The following is a 12,226-nucleotide window of genomic DNA, read 5'->3' on the forward strand; positions in this document are numbered from 1 at the left end:
AACTAAGAAGGTTTACAATTGTAGGAGTTTATTTGTCAACCTTTTTGTGTCTTGAATGTCTCCTTGATACATTGGGCCAGGCTACTTGCTCCATGATGATAAACTTTGTCACATAATAGCAGATATGTTGGATTTCTGAAATACCCAGATCTTGAATTGCAGTTACAATGCTTGTAAACAGAGGCAAAAACATGCCAGGGAAATTGAAATCAGATGTGGTGCCTAAAGAGCAAGTGTTTACTGAAAGGCTTGTTAGCTAATATCATGAGCATTCACCCAAATCTGACCTCTGAGCTCCTTTACAAGCATCTAACTATGTTTCTCTGCAAAACAAAATTTTTTTCCAATTTATGCTTTTAAGTTATTTAACTTAAAAGTCAGAGCAAAAATGAGCCACATGGAGAGACCAGAAGGAGTGTAGGTGGAAAGATTAAAACTGAAGCATAATTCACTGTCTAATGCACATTTCCTTGCCACAACTCTGCTCTCTCCACCTCCCTAAAGCTCCCTTCTTCATCACCTTTTCTCTAATATTTCTCTGTGGTTCACCCACATCATTTTTCTCTTAGATCTTCAGGGAGCTGTACTGTAATGAAATCTCCAGTTTGCTAATGGGCAACAGAATAATCGAGTTGCATGCTGACCCATATTTTGCATGTTAATTTGTGTCAGCCAGGGATACCTTCTTTTTTTAGTTAAATGTTTCCACCCTGGGTGAAATACTAGATGAAAAACCACAGACAAATCACGGACACAAACGACCAGTAGTAAACAAGCAGCTGTCTTTCAGATCTTACCACATGGAAAGACATTCATCTTACTCTAATTGGCATGGATGGTAATTGTGAGCTGGGAGACAATTACCAGATAAAAGGAGTCCCTGGTTTGCACCTTTGCATTCCAATGAACCACCTGCTTTTGTCTGTTTCTTTGTCTCATGCAAGCCTCATCTAACCCCCAAAAGATGATATAGAGTAGAACCTTTTGGCAAGGGAAGAAATATAAAGGGAGGAATGTAACCCAGAGCATTGATTTGAAAGGGTTGAATTGTTCCCTCGTAAGTTTCAGCAAGCCTGAAATGGATGTGGGAGAACCTGATTTGCTTGGACCCCAAACAGGCAAGTCCTAGGAAGAGAAACTCAAATCCTCTTGGTTCTTGAACTTTATAGCCTTAGACCAAACCAGGAGCATGTGTAAAAAGACAACATTATTGAATTATAAGCAGCTCTTTCCTGTCTTCTCTAGACGTTGGATGTGACAAGGGGATTTTATTCACTGAAGATGTTAAATGTCATTCCTATTCTTCAAACTTGCTGTGTAAGAAAGTCTGTATCAAGGGTTATTCTTTCCACTTACTTTCTAGGTCGATAATAATGTTTAATATTTCAGTCGTCACTCTGTGTCAGGCTAAGTCATTTACATGCATTATCTCAGTTAAATATCCAGGATACATAGTCATTCTTATGCCATTCTCATAGCCATTTTACAGGTGAGGAAACTGAGGCTCAGGGAAATTAAATTATGCAAGCTTGTGCAGTTAGTGACAAAATGAACTATTGTACCCACTGCTGTCTGATGCTACACTCTCACCTTTAACATTTATTATCACTATGACAAAAAAGAGGTGAAATCAGAAGGATACTAAATAATCATGAATAATAAATAGTCTGTATTATTAGTCAGCAGTGTTCAGTGTTACACTGTTTCTATTGCACCTTAGCACATTTCTCACCTGAACCTCACAACCACCAAGAATGATAGATAAGGATTTATAGTTCCTGTTTGATGAATGGAAACCTTGAAATGACAGGTCAATGACATTTCAAAATCACACAACATATATGCAAGCTCCCATCCTCGTTATCACATACACACAATATGGAGGAGGAGAAAGACTCCAACATTTGATAATTTAAAAACTGTCATCTTTCCTGTGGGTGAGATTTACAAGCTAAAGTATGAGTGTCACATGGCCCCAGGAAAATTTTAGCTAGACAATATGACTAATAAGGTTATTGGTAGGGTTCTGTATAAGTGCAAGAGGGAGTATATACATTCTAGTAAAAAGAGAAAAAATTGAAGAAAAACTTTGCTCCATGTCACACTGGTGGAAGAAGTAATGCAAGTATGCATAAGTAAACAATGTGAATCTTTGAATGTAGGATAATAATTTTGCCAAAGAAGCCATCAGTCATCTGGACAATGGTTTAGCATGGGAGGGAGAATCCAGGATACCAGTGTATTCAAAATAGCCTTTTCCCAAATATCCATTGTTTATCTTGACAGTCTTCTTGACTCCAAAACAGTGAAAGATAATCAGTAACAGGTTGTGGGTTGGTTGTTGTTGTTTTTTTTTTCTTTTGATGATATCCTTTTGACCAGACTGGGTCTAGGACCTGGTGAGAACAGAATCAAATTTGTTAACTACCATAAAGGGACTTACAAATGAAAGTGATGGGAATCCATCCATATATATATGCAGTCCATGTTCAGATATAAAAAAGCGTTAAGTGGTGTTACTATAGATTTCAGAAGTTCAGAGAATAAAGTAAATATTTAGCAATTTCAAACAAGTTGCTTAGAATGCAATCACAGGATACACTGGTATAGAAAACTGTATTAAATCTCCCCAATGGAAACTAATTTATCCATGAGCTAAAAGACATTAGCATTGTCTCTAAAATGTATAGTATTCAGTGTGGTTGAGTGTAGCTGTATTAATCCAAGTCTCTTCTGGAATATTTTCACTGTAGTTCAGCCATAAAAGTTATCAGGGCATTTCACCTGAAGTCTATGGTGCTTCTCCCTTGAATATGTAAACTTGAGCCCTCTTTATAGCTCATTAACATCCATTTTTCTTTAGCTGTAGTTAGATGCTTCCTGTCATCCATTTCACCAAGCATTTCTGGAAAATCATTACTCATCACTGATTTTTTTCCATTGTTTGCTATTTACTGGCCAAGACTATACACTGATGTCATTTAATCTCATAAGTTTTATGCTAAGACAAAGGATATGTCTCCTTAATGACTTACATACAGAATTTAAAAACGGAAGAGACCGATGGGTTTTTTGCGTGATTTCCTGAATTTTGTCAGTGGGGAAACTGAGGCAAAATATTTAAATGGCACACCTAGGCAGCGTAGTTAATGGTTGATATCGGAAGAGACCCACTCTTTCCTTTTCCTTTCTTCTCACATTTCTCCAGGCTGTCTCACTCCCATGGAATATTTATACCCTCCTGGCATTTGAAAGCAAGTTAGTAGAAATATAATCACTACCCAGTATTTGCTGCTGAAGGGTTAGAATAATCCAGACCATGGAGATAGAAGGATGGGTTGATGTTTATGCCTTTAATATGCCACGGCCAAATGCTCTTACTTTTCTGGGAGCTCCTGCAGACTTCAAATAGATATGTGCTCCCTTAAACAGATGAGATGGAGAAAGCAATGGCACCCCACTCCAATACTCTTGCCTGGAAAATCCCATGGACGGAGGAGCCTGGTAGGCTGCAGTTCATGGGGTCGTGAAGAGTCAGACATGACTGAGTGACTTCACTTTCACTTTTCACTTTCATGCATTGGAGAGGGAGATGGCAACCCACTCCAGTTGTTCTTGCCTGGAGAATCCCAGGGATGGCAGAGCCTGGTGTGCTGCCATCTATGGGGTCACACAGAGTTGGACACGACTGAAGCGACTTAGCAGCAGCAGCCGCAGCAGCAAACAGGTGAGAGAAGGCCAATCGTGAGTTCACACAGCTTTGGTGGGAACAGCAACACATCTCAGTGATGTGAGGAGCCCAAGGAGTCCTTGTCCAGATGGGATTAGTAATATCTCTGTAATGTAAATATGGCCCAGCTATTGTAGGAGGCTGATTTATATCTGGAAATGACTTTCCTAACTCCATGAGAGAAGTGAAACATTTATGGTAGTAGTCATTTACTTGCTGAGTTGTGTCCGATTCTTTTGCAACCCCATGGACTGTAGCCAGCCACGGTCCTGTGTCCAATGGATTTCCCAAGCAAGAATACTGGAGTAGGTTGCCATTTCCTTCTCCAGGGGATCTTTCTGATCCAGGGATAGATCCTGTGTCTGCTGCATTGGCAGATGGATTCTTTACCACTGAGCCATCAGGGAAGCCTGAGGGTGAATCAAAGTGCACCTTGTCGGTGTCTTCCACTCCAGGAAATAAAGGAAATTTCCACATGGTAAATTTTAAGTATGTACAAAAGTCACAGCACTGTTCTCACTTCATGGCCATTGTGTCTACTGTAAGGAAGTAACAATCACAAAATTTACAGAACTATGTTGTGCCTTTTATTTTCATCCTGACTCCTAAAATCTAAAGACCAGAGAGCTAATCAGAAGGAAAAGAGCAGAGAAGCTAGGCCTGTTTTATCCACAAGAACATATGAACTGACTATATTGTTGGTTAACATCATTGTTTCAAAGGGCTTTAATGGTTGATTTCTGTTCTTGGAAATGCTTATAAAGTAAGAATTGTGTATTATCTTTATAAAGACATGATTGTAACATGTGCCTTTGTGTTTTGAGTGCCAGGTATTGGGTTAGGTGCTTCTCAACCACGGCTCATTTCCTTTCCTCTTTCACTGCACAAGGAAAGATTCATTGCCTTTTTTCTTTTTTTCTTTTTAATAGACAAGGACACAGACTTGGTAAGACTCAGTAACCTAAATCACACAGCTAATAAGTGGAGGGACCACTGAGTATGCCTTTCTGACTCTAATTCTTGGGCCCCAGAGGGAGTATGAAAAGAGAACACTTGCTCAACGACCGTACATGTGCTATGCGGCCAGCTCTAGACACATCACACTGTCTCACTCTAGGGCAAAGAGAAGATTAAAGAAATTACTCTCGATTAAAATGTGATGGCAATTGGGGACAGAACAGTCATTGTCTGGAGTATTTCAGAGCAATTCTGTAGATCACTGACTTAAGGTGAAAGTGAAACTCGCTCTGTCATGTCCGACTCTTTGCGATCCCGTGGACTATACCGTCCATGGAATTCTCCAGGCCAGGATACTGGAGCAGGTAGCCTTTCCCTTCTCCAGGGGATCTTCCCAACCCAGGGATCGAAGCCAGGTCTCCCACATTGCAGGTAGATTCTTTACCAACTGAGCTAACAGGGAAGCCTTCCTTGACTTAAAGTTATGTCTAATTGTGCTAAAACAAAAATTTTAATTGTGCACATCTTGAGGCAGAGGGACTGTGCATCAGTGATTCAGTTGTTTGGGAATGAGACTAGCCAACACTGAGCATCTTCACATTAGTGTTGCTTGCTTTTCTCTTCTAGTCACTGCTTTGATCATAAGTCTCATGAAATGGCAAACTTAGGTTTACGGTGACAAGTGGTTTAGAAAACAAAGCTATTTACCCTCCCTTATTTCTGTACTTTAGAGAGAGCTAAGTGAAGAGAAGTGATAGTCACTCAGCCATGTCTGCTTCTTTGCGACTCCATGGTCTGTCCATGGAATTCTCCAGGCACGAATGCTGGAGTGGGTTGCCTTTCCCTTCTCCAGGGGATCTTCCTGACCCAGGGATTGAACCTGGGTCTCCTGCACTGCAGGCAGATTCTTTACTATCTGAGCTACCAGGGAAGCCTAAGAAGTCTAAAAATGTGACAGTTGTTGGTTATAAAAGCAAACAGAATAACACTCTTTACAAACTAGTTCCATTTGACAAGTCTTAAGGGAGTGATCATTGTCTATTATTTACATGACTATCATAAGAACAATGATATTTGCAAATTGAGAATATAATCCTTCTGGATATCAAGATTACTCAGGTTTTGGATATTTACATGAAAAATAATGAATTTGGACCCCCTAAATCAAACCATATACAATAAATAACATGAGTAAAAGACCAAACTATGAGAACTGATACTGTAAATAAAACTCTTAGAATAAAATATAGGTGTAAATCTTAGTCATCTTAAATTAGGCAACAGCTTTTTGGCTATGACACCAAAAGGCAAAAGCAACCACAAGAAAAATAAATACATAGGACTTCACCAAAATTTAAAATGTTTTTGTACCTAAGGATACCACAAAGAAAGTGAAAAGGCAATTCACAAAATAGGAGAAAATGTCTGTAAATCATATATTTGGCAAGGGTCTTGTATTCACAATACATAAAGAACTTCAGCCCTCAATAATAAAAAGAAAACCCAATTTTAAAAATTGACAAAGGCTTTAAATAGATGTTTCTCCAAAGAAGAGACATCGAAGACAAATAATACATATAAAGATGCTCAACCTTATTGGTTATTAGAAAAATTCAAATCAAAACCACAATGAGATATCACTTAATACCCTAGTATTATTATAATATGATGATAATAATGATGATGATGATAATGGCGATAAGGATATGGAAAAGTTGTAATTTCCCTACATTGCTGGTGGTAATGTAGAATGGTGCAGCCACTATGGAAAACAGTTTGACATCTTCTCAAAAAGCTAAACACAGAATCAGCAAACCATCCAGCAACTCTCCTCTGTAATAGGATCTAACTTCATTTTTTGATGTTTGACTGTTAAGAGCTTTTAAGTCTCACCACCCTCTTTCTTTGACCAAACTAATACAAAAGCCCAATTATTCCCTCTTTTGGCATTGTTGGGTGATTTAAACCACTGAGTCTCCTTCCCTTGTGTGGGATCATCACCCCAGCTCTATTCTCTAACCACAAAGTAAAAACTCAAGCCAGTCTCCTTTTCCTTCCCCCTTTAGCAATTTTTGGGCTGGATTAGGAGGCCTGCCTTGCTCTCCCCAGAAAGCCTCATTGTAAAAATTTTCCATACCCTCTTGCTTTGTGTAGCAACAGCAGTCTTGACATGCAAACCAAATTTTGGGTGAGGCTACATCCTGTTTCTATATAATGACTTCAGCATAGTCTTAGGTATTTGCCTAAGATCACTGAAAGCATATGTTCATACAAAACTGGACATGAATGTTCATAGCTGTATATAATAGCCAAAAAGTAGGAAAAAAATCCAAATGTCTCTTAACTGAGCAATAAATAATTAAATGTAGTTGATCTATACAATGGATATTGGACATTAAAAAAATGAAGCTATCGTATGCAACACATAATGGATAAACTGAAAAATTGCACTAAGTGAAAGAAACCAGTCATGAAAGGTCACAAATTCTTTGCTTCCACTTATGTGAAATGTCCAGAGTAGGCAAGTTCATAGAGATGGAAAGTGGATTAGGGGCTGGGGAGAGAGGAGGATTGGGGAATGGCTGCTTAAAGGCTGTGGAGTTTCTTTGGGATGAGGACATGCTCTAAAATTATATAGTAGTGAAGGCTGTGAATGTACTAAAGCCCAGCAATCTGTATGTATTAAAGTGGTAACTATTAAAGCATGTTAATTATGTTTTAATGAAAAATAATAAAATTTTTTTTAATTAAGAAAGATTACCCAGGTTTATCACCTTTAAGTAAAGCCTTGGTAACCCTATTCTTTGCTCAAAAGATACTGATGATGCCATATTAATCAGAGAGTTAAAAATCTAATTTATTATGATTACCAGGACTGTGAGGTATAATCGAACCCAAGTCTCATCTGTTTATATTTTTCACTATTCAACTTGAACCTTTGTGTTCCAGAAACACCAACTGTGCCCAGACTTCTTCCTTGTATACCTGGTGTTTCTACGCTTCGGATAGATCTAATCATACTTTTGGAGTTCTTTGTCCTTTGAGATCAAGTTATAAAGCTAACCATCAGGTCCTCCTGGGAGTTTTTTCTCTTCTTTGTCTCCTAATGCATTTTATCAACGAATCTCTTCCACAGTTTTCTCAAACTCTCTCAATTTTGTACTTGACTTTTTGCCCCTGTCATATCTTTTCTACATTATGCTAAAATCCTTGGCAGCAGAATACTTTGTTTTAACTTTTTCTTTTTAAGATGTAGATACTAAAAACAAATGTATTCAAGAAAAGATAGGTGCATGGGTAGGTGAATACATTTGCAAATTAAATAACAAATTGAATAACAGCCAAGCGCACTGGAAATCTGTAACAGAGGAAATATTGAGCTAAGACATTCAGTTTAGTCTTGATCCCTTTTCTATTTTTTTTTTCACCTTGAAAATTTCTAGTGCTCCTTGTATAATGGTTAATATGTTATCTGGAGACTTCGTACACTTTCATTCATTCAGAAATCTTGATGGTTTCATTTTGTGATGAGTATACATTTATTGTTGAGGAGTTAAAATCTTGAACTTCTATTCCATTGCTGTGGTGCTTAGTCACTCAGTCGTGTCTGACTCTTTGAGACCCCATGGACTGTAGCCCGCCAGGCTCCTCTGTCCATGGGGATTCTCCAGGCAAGAATACCGAAGGGGGTGGCCATTGCCCTCCTCCAGGGAATCTTCCCAACCCAGAGATCGAACTCAGGTCTCCCACATTGCAGGCAGATTCTTTACCATCTGAGTCATTCCGTTACACTGTACATATTGAGTGAGTTTCTTCTGACAGATGTTGTACTAGCTGCCGTGGATGCTGCAGTGAACCTTGTACTGAGAGCAAGGAACCTGCTGGGAAAGGAGCGCCCTTGGGAGAGAAAATAAGTCTAAAGCCCTGAAAACATGAATGAGCTTGACTTGTTGGAGGGATGGGATGGGGAAGTGGAAGAGAGGTTCAAGAAGGAGGGGATCTATGTATACATATAGCTGACTTACTTAATTGTATAGCAGAAACTAAGTCATCATTGTAAAGCAATTATATTCCAATAAAAAAAAAAGTATTCTGGGGGAAAAAAAAAAAAAAACATCTCCCTGGTTTTCTATTTTGTATATTTCCAGTTTTGAGTTGTTAGTTTATTCCCTTTGTTTATTTTTCTCTTGGGATATTCAAAACAAGGTACTTCACCTCATAAATATATTACTGTTTAAGAAAAAAGAAGGGATAGTGACAAGCATTGTGAATGGGGAGACTAATCTGTAGCATTTCAAGAGTTAGGTGCTAGATTATGCAGGGCTTGGTGAGTCATTGTAAAGAATACGTTTTTATGCTAAGAGCAATGAGGATCCACTGAAGGGATTGAAGTAGTGACATAACCTGAGCAAATTTAAGCTTTGGAAAGTTAACTCAGCTAAATCAGTATGTGGCTGTGTAAGAAGTGGACTGAATAGAAGCAAAGACAGAATCAGAGAGTACGGCTAACAGGATGTTATTATATTAATTCAGATGAGAAACAATGAGAGCAAGTGGAAGTGAAATTAGGAAGACATGTATAGATTTACTGGAAGAGGAAATGGCAACCCACTCCAGTAACCTTGCCTGAAAAATCCCATGGACAGAGGAGCCTGGAGAGCTTCAGTCAATAGGGTCACAAAGAGTTGGATGTAACTGAAAGGACTTAGAATGCACATACAGATTTAAAATGAATTTTGTATTTAGAAGTAACAGAATTTCTGTGTCATTTACTAAAATGGAAAAATACCCTATCCTGGGCATTGACATAATACTTAAGTGGCTTTAAGTGGTATCACAGGCATAAAGACTATGAAGATTCTAAAGCACGGACTTTGTCTTTCTGGTCTAAAAGATAATGTCTTTCAACTATGAAAGTTGAAAGTCAATAAACTTTTGTTTAATGAATAAGACAGAATTTACCAATGATCCGTTAAAGTATGATCAACTCATAGATGGGATATGGAAGAAAACTCCACTGATTGGGAATTAAATGGTAATCCATAGGTTCATTTCCACCATCTCCTATGGTAATAACTCCAAACGCACTAGGATTAGCAGTTAATATCAAGGAGGCATTCTGGGAGGCATTATAGCACAGAGGGGAAGAATGCTGTATTTACAATCAATCAGAACTAAATTTGAATCACAAGTTTAGCTCTCTATAGCTCTGTGACCATGAAAGATTTATTTAACACTTCTCAGCTTAAGTATACTTATCGGTAAATTGGATACACCATTATATTTCTTGAACAGTTGTAGTGAGGTCAATGGCATGTAAATATTTAAACAATGCCAAGTGTAGCAGCTATTAATAACTGGTGAGTCTTAAAACAAATCAGAGACTCCCTGGTTAGTGTGAGAGGCCTACAAATGAAGAACTACCTCCAGACTAAATTAAGGCTGTATTTACTCAAAGACAGTGTCTCCCTGGATGTGATCTTTTGACTGTCAACACGAGACACACCCTGGAATTTCATAATAAATTTATGTTCTAGAGTTTCTCAAGCTGAAAGAGTTGGAATCACTAAAACTCTTTCTTTATCATTAAAAAAAAGAAAAATCTCCAACTCTAACAAAATATTTTGTATCCTGAAGCTTAACACCATGATTTAATGAGTTCTTGATAAAAATCCATGTCTTTGGTTCCAAACTTTGCTGGTGGCTCAGATGGTAAAGCATCTGCCTACAATGCGGGAGACCCAGTTTTGATCCTTGAGTCAGGAAGATCCTCTGGAGAAGGAAATGGCAACCCACTCCAATATTTTCGCCTGGAAAATCCCATGGATGGAGGAGAGTGGTAGGCTACAGTCCATGGGGTCGCAAAGAGTCAGATATGACTGAGCGACTTTCACTTTTGGTTCCAAAAGCTCTCTTTCGTTCTACTTCATAAAGTTTTCTTGGGACAGCTAACAGATAAATGCTGATGATTTTACTAACCTACATCATCTCCCATTCCTTACTTGTACTTCTTTCCACATATGAACTGCAAAAACGTGAACAGTGAATTGACACCAAGTCTTTTACACCCTTGGCTTTTATACAAGTCAATTATTCCTATCATGAAGAATTCAGTTTACCAAGGCATATCAGAATTCAGCCCCTCCAAGAGTCTCAGAGCAGGAGAAAAAAATCAATTATATTCTAATGTCCTGTTTTTTGTTTTTTGTTTTTTTTAACTGATCCCTGCAACAGCTATCCAAACTATGCTCTTTACAGAGATTGAGTTTCATTCTGTTTTTCCTTTTCAGGTGAATGTGACAATTCTTTTTTGTGATGCTACAATTCTGATTCTTTCTCTGCTTTTCTCACAGGAGAGCTTTTCTAGTTATTTCTCTTGCTTGCCTAGGCCCCTTGATTGAATTTCATCTTGTCCTTTTTTACTCTAAACCACTGATCTCTCCACTACAGAATCTTTCTCTTCTTTATTCGCCTTTGGCCAATAGCATACAGAATGCCCTAGAAACCAATATAATCATTAAGAGCAAGCAAAGAAGATTGAGTTCACCTTAAAAGATGATCATATGTTAATTTTACCTAAAAAAGTTTTTTTTTTCCAAAAAAATTATCAGATTTCATAGCAACAGAGCAAATTATAATAACCCAGACCACTCAATCTTTCTAACACCTTTTATTAAATCCTCTAGGTTCTGCTTTGTATTAGGTAAAATAACCAGAACCACATATTCCTGGGATAAAACATTGTATCTAAGTACCTACACACCCTATCTTGTTTGTAGACATCCTACCCACTGTGAATGATATAATGGATATAATGATTCAGGTGATATATACAAAGATAATCGAGAAGTCTGAATAAATATTACTCCCTCTGTAAATATTAACAACTCTGTTTAAAAGACATTACTCAGGGACTTCCTGGATGCCCAGTGGTTAGGACTTTACTTTCCAATGAAGTGGATGTGATTTCCATCTCTGATCAGGGATCTAAGACCTCATATGCCTCACAGTAAAAAGAAAAAAAAAACACAAAAAACATAAAACAGGGGCAATATTGTAAGAAATTCAATAAATTAAAAAAAAAATGGTCCACATTAAAAAAAAAAAAAAAAGACATTGCTCAAAATTCTAGAAAACTAGAAAACTCCAAGAAAGATAAGAGTCCTCAACAGAAGAATTCATGGGCTGAATTCTAATGGAGTTCAAGTTCAAGGGAAAAAATAATCTCTCCTCAGTTGGAATCACACGTCTCTTATCCAAACATGTCATCTACATAAGGAAACCTGATGGCCAAAGACCTTGGAGCCAAATTTGGTGCCCTACTTTCTGTTCATTTCTTTTTGGCATCTGGTATTGTCTATTCCATCTGCTTCCTTTAATGGTCTCTGTTCCCTTTCATATTTAAAAGTTTCATTTTGCTCCATATTTAAGTTGTAAATCCAGTTAACTTCTTTAGGAGTTAAGCATGTTATACATCTTAAATTATTAAAAAAGAATCTCATTTCTATGCTGCAATAGTTTCCAAATGCCAATCTGAGA

The 12,226-nt window shown here is 37.7% G+C and overlaps 1 protein-coding gene across 2 annotated transcripts in view; it reads right to left on the minus strand.

Moving 5' to 3' along the window:
* The window catches only part of LRRC4C (leucine rich repeat containing 4C), a 1,431,417-nt gene that overhangs the window by 972,399 nt on the left and 446,792 nt on the right, over positions 1-12,226 (minus strand). The gene's annotated exons all lie outside the window — the stretch shown is intronic.

Source organism: Bos javanicus, chromosome 15 (genome assembly GCF_032452875.1).
Source record: "Bos javanicus breed banteng chromosome 15, ARS-OSU_banteng_1.0, whole genome shotgun sequence".
Lineage (NCBI taxonomy): Eukaryota > Metazoa > Chordata > Mammalia > Artiodactyla > Bovidae > Bos > Bos javanicus.